The sequence below is a fragment of the Mustela nigripes genome, chromosome 14 (genome assembly GCF_022355385.1).
Source record: "Mustela nigripes isolate SB6536 chromosome 14, MUSNIG.SB6536, whole genome shotgun sequence".
NCBI lineage: Eukaryota > Metazoa > Chordata > Mammalia > Carnivora > Mustelidae > Mustela > Mustela nigripes.
Genome location: NC_081570.1, coordinates 57,132,667 through 57,138,666, shown reverse-complemented (window position 1 = coordinate 57,138,666; position 6,000 = coordinate 57,132,667).

The window sequence follows — 6,000 nt, the reverse complement described above, 5'->3', positions numbered from 1 at the left end:
CCTGATGCCAAGTGATATGGAGCACTTTTTCATGTGTCTGTTGGCCATCTGGATGTCTTCTATTATTGACTATATTCCCTATGCTGTGCTTTTCATCTCTGCCATTTATTTATTTTATAACTGGAAGTTTGTACCTCTTAATCCCTTTATCTATTTTACCCATCCCTCCCACCCACCTTTCCTCTGGCAACCAACAATTTGTTCTCTACTTAAGAGTCTATTTGTTTGTTTTGTTTTGTTTTTAAAATTACACATATAAGTGAAACCATATTAAAAAAAATTCTAGATGCTTGCAAATTCAGAGTAAGTATTCTAAAAAAAAAAAAACCCTTGGGTCAAAAAGAAAGCAAAATGGAAATTAGAAATATTTTAACAGACTAATAAGAAGAATGTTACATGCCAAAACTTATGAAAAGTTTGTAGATACACTTGCTTATAGCTAAACTTATTTATAGCCAAGCTTGTGAGGAATTTATACCCATGAATTAATGTATTAATTAACCAATACTCAAGCATCCATTTACAGAAATTAGAAAAAGAACAAGAAATTAAACTTCTCCAAGTAAAATTTTAGAAGTATTAAAGGGACTAGAAGAAATTATTGAAATATCAAGTAAACACAAAGTTAGGAAAATTAACAAAGCTGAAAGGTGGCGCTTTGAAAAGACTGACAAAATTGATAAAGCTGAGACTGATTCAGAAAAAACAGAGAAGACATATATAGTACCAGGAATGAAAATGAAGGCATCACTAAATATTCTATAAACATTAAAAAGCGAAGGCTATTATGAACATAATATATTATGCTAATATATCTGTACTTAGAAAAAATGATAATAATTGTAAGAGATGGTATAAAGGTAGATGATATAAATCCCCCCAAACTGAGAAATAAATCTAGAAATAAATGATTTTAATTAATAAGAGAGCTTATCGAGGTTGCTGGATATAAAATTAATATTCAAAACTCAATTTTATTTCCAAATACTAGAAAAAAAATTTTTCTTACCTTGTGACAGTATAAGTGCAACTAAAATATAAAAAGTTACAGTGAACACTTTTGTCTGGCTTTTAAGAATCAGGATAAAATTTCAGTATTCCACCATTAACTACAATATCTGAAATATGTCTTTTGTAGATATGCTTAATCAGATTAAGGAAACTCTTTGTTATTCCTACAACTAGCAATCAAATCATCATATTGTATATTTTAAATACACAAATTTTTTGTCAATCATACCTCAGAAAAAATGTTTTAAAGTACCATTCACAATAGCATACAAATACATGAGATTAGAATGAATTATGCATGTAATATCTTACAAATACCATAAAACATTATTGGGGAAAAGTAAAGAAGATATATAGAGCTAGAGGATATATGGATTGGAAGATACAATATTATTAAAGATGTCAGTTCTTTCCAGGTTTATTCACAGACTCCATAAATCTTAATCAATACTCTTCCCAGATTTATTCAAAGACTCCATAAATCTTAATCAAAATCAAAGCAGGTTTGCTTTTTTAAAGGATTTGTCAAATTGTTTTTAAGTTGTATATGAAAATAGTTTACTCTCATGTAATAGAGATAGGGCCTATGCAAGTATTGGCAATTATAGACTACTATATAAAGTATACAGCCAAGCCAATATAGAAGAACAAGAAAGGAGGGCTATTCTCACAAATTGTATGATTATAAAGCCACAGTATTAAATATGTACTAATGGCTTAAGGATATAGAAATAGATCAATGGAAAAGAATAGAGTTTAGGAACAAATGATGCCTATGTGGATACTTGATTAGTAATAACTGCTGGATTAACTAGGTAGTCATATAACAAAAAATTAAATAAAACTTGATATCTACTTTATAGTACATATACAAATAAAATCTAGATGAGTATAGATTGTAATATAAAAAGCAAAGAAATAAAATTTCTAGATTGTAAAATAAGAGAATATCTTCATGAATCTGATAGCCACATATTTCTTAAAGAGAATACAAAATGCATATTCTACCCAAAAAAGACTGATAGAAATTAGATTTTAAAATTGTAAAAACATTCTGCTTACTAAAAGACTAGTGGAAAAAACAAACCATAGAGTAGGAGAAGATATTTAAATCACATATAATCAACATAAAATATTTATACAGAGTATTTAAAGAAATCTTACTAAGAAATAAGAAAAGAATGACCTATTAAAAAAAATACATGAGTCCTGAGCAGGGACTTCATAAATAAATATATCCAAATGGCTAATAAGCGTACAAAAAGGTGCTCAACATCATTAGTCATCAGGAAAATGTTAATTTAAATCACAATGAGATTCTATTACATGTCCACTGGAATGGCTAAAATTAAAAATGACTGACAGTCCCGGGCATAGGGGCCAATAAATAACCACAGAAGTTCTCTGCTGGAGTGACTGTAAATAGTTCAGCAATTTTGAGAAACAATTTGGCATCATCTACTGAAGTTGAATATACATACTTCTTATTACCAAGCTATTTAACTACAAGGTTTCCATACCCAAAAGAAATGTGTGCACATATCCCACTCTTCTTCCTTTCTCAAAGGTCCAAAGAGCAGCAGACCTGGACTCTGACTTAAGGAGACTGTCTGAGCATTCTCAGAAATGGCAGACAAATTGGTTTCTGCCCTGAGTAGGCAGACCAGGAACCACGGACTTAAGATAGAGCCTTGAGTTTTCATTTGCTAAATTGAATATTGGGTATGGTCTCTGATATGTTATGGGGAGTTTTGAAAAGATCCTTCCTTTACTTGGACAAGCAATGCATATGATTAACATATTGTTCTTTTCCCTGAGACACTGGGCCTTTTCAAAATCCATTATGGCCCATTTCACCACAACTTCAAGGTGGATTTCTGTACAGTTCTCCAGAATTTCTTCATTGTGAAAATTACATCAGGTCTTGGGTTTCATTGAGAGCCAGTATTTCCTAGGAGTTCCACACCTGTGGATACTGATGTATAAAGTCCATCATATCTTCTTCCAGTTCCAGAATGATCATATGTTGTCCTGAAGTTCATATCAGAGATGCAAAGTCCAAACAGAATTATACATTATCATCAAGTTATAAGAAGAAAGACAGATTTTGCCTTTTTATGACTTTTTTGAATAGACTAGCATGTAGGAAATGGTCCTGAACTAATGAAAAACCACAGGCAAAGAAAAGTCATTTATAGAATAACTATGGTGAAGATGTGGTCCACATGTGAACAACAGTTTCTGTCCCAAAACCAGTGCCAAAAAAATAATTTTAAAATTTAAAATTTATTTTAAAAATAAAATTGGAATTAAAAATTTTTTAATTTAAATTTAAAAATAATTTTTAAAACCATCTACTTTCTATATGATGTTCATTCTCATAGAATTTTCCACCTGTATTAGATAATTAGTAAACTTAGAAGAGTAGAAAACATATTTACATACAGCTACACAGAATGAGGAACTCATACATAAGGCATTATTAAGATAGAAGATGAGCAAGGCAGGATTTCTTTGTTCAAAGAAGTTATGAGTGTAATTTCAGAGTAAGCCAAGTACACAAACAGATAAAATAAAATAAAACATAATAGAGGCTCTCAGAAAGATACAAATAGAAAACTGGGAGTTCAGAGAAGGAAAATATTATATATAATAGTCTGGTAAAGCTTTGGGTAAAGGTCAGGATTCAGAGAGACATTGAAGAATCAAAAGAATTTAATTAGGTCTGAATAGGTTGGAGAGGACATCCTATTCCTCTGACGAAAGAAAAGACATAGGCAGTTGAAGGGTTGAGAGAGGACAACAGTTAGAAAAAGAGTGGTCTAGTCTGATAAGGGCTTAGAGAAAGTCCATGGCAGTAAGGGAAGAAGTGCCAAGGCATGCCACGAGGCTTCAAATACATTCCAAGTTGGAATTTGTACTTAATTCAGTAGCCTTCTGAGGGGCACTGAATGTTTGAAGTATGGGAGTGGTTCCATCAGTCACTAACGAGTAGGAAGAGTTGGAATGATAAAAATAGAAAAAAACTGAGGAAAAGCAGGTGAATTGTGTAGTATACTTACTGCAACAGTTCTAGAGGACGGGGATGAGATTCTTAACAGGCAGGATGGCAGCAAATAAGGAGAGAGGTGGTAAATTTACCTCTTCCAGAGACGGAACTTGCCAGGCTGCTATACTGGTTAGAAAGTCTGGTGCAAACATCTTTACAAATAAAAATGATAGAAAGTGACAAGGCAATTTGCAAGTTCAGATTCTGGAAGTAGAAAAATAAATGCCAATGTCTAGTAAAGAGATTGAGTATAATTATTGAACAACTATGATATTTCAGCCAAGATATCTCTTGTATGTATCTGAGACAAGAACATGTTCTGAATTAAGTTCTAAAGATGTCCTAAAATCCCAAGATTCCAGACAATGTGTGTTAGAGTTGAAAATCTATCAAAACAAAAACATGTAATAGAAAATCAGATGTCCAGGCTTTGACTTGAAACAGTCAAAGGGAATATAAGAAAGTGGAAAGTACAGAGACAATGGAATTGAAATAAATCTAGATTTGAATTCTGGTTCCAGAGGATATTGGGTAAGTTTCTTCACCATCTTGCACCTAGATTTTCTCACCTGTAAGATGGAGATAATCCTTCCCCATGGGAATTTTATTCAAGTATTTAAATATACACGTAAAGCACCATGTCAAGTCCAATTTATAGTTAGGGTTCAATAAATGGTAATCACAGAAAAAGAGGACACATATTTATAAAACAAGCAAATAACTAGTAGAAATGAATAGAAAAAGATGAGAACAATCCTTGTAATAGGAGGAATATTGTCAAGAACCTTCTAATTGTAGCCACATTAAAAATAACCATAATTGCAAACACACAAAAAAATGTTGAGAAGAGTGTCATTACTTACAATTTTGTGAATTTCTTTAATGTTGACCTAATATAACTACATTTTCATATCTGATTCTGCATATGAAAAAATTTGACCTCATGTAGACAAGTGGTTGGAAAAGGAAGTATTTTAAGATGACTGAATATTCTTTGATACTTTACAAATCTCCTGGTTTCTTAGGGCCTCACTGCAGCTTAAAGCCTCAAAATACAGAATTTGAAACTATACCAACAGACTTGATATTCACTACATTAAAACCCATGGCTCTATCTTGCACTCTGAATGGACAGTTTACTGCTATATGATTTTGCAATATCAAGTGTTAGTCCTTTGGAAAACAATGGATTATTGAGTTTTACAGTATCTTCAAAACATTGACACATCTCATTATACAGTATAAATATCACCACCAATCTCATCAGAATAGTCTTTAAACACTAGGAAGCCTTCAAGCTCACCATGGCACAAATTTCTAAATTCTGAATTTCTAAAACTCTAATTTTTACTTGAAACCTTGAATTTTACCATTTGTGACAAATACTGATCATTGTTGTCTTTGAAATAATTGGCTCATTTTGTTCATTTTTGAGGAAATTTCCACCAAATACCAAAGTCTGAATTGTCTGTTCTTTCAGGTGGAAATCATATTCTAGAAAAAAAGACAAGTCTATCTTGAAACTCAACTAGAAAAAGAGCTTTTCCTTGAGACGGCCATTGTACCTTGGTGCACAGCAAAAGTTGCTTTATGCACACACCCACTCCTTCATGAAGAATATGAAAAAGATTTGCACTCAAAAGTCAAGATTTATGATTTGTCTCCCTCCCAAAAATATATGTTTATAAAAAATAAAAAATTAATAAAAGAAAGTGAAACATCAAAAAAAATTGTAATACAGAGCTAGAGAAAGCAAAATAATGAAATCTAAATTTACACATTAAAATTACCATTCTAACCTAAAAAAAAAAAAGTCAAGATTTATTAAAATAATTATTCTTCCATCATCAAGGATGTTCTTAAGAAACTGATGATGTTTTGCCTGTAAATGAGTGGTGGTGAAGAAGACAGTGACTACAATTCAATTTTGATGCCATTGC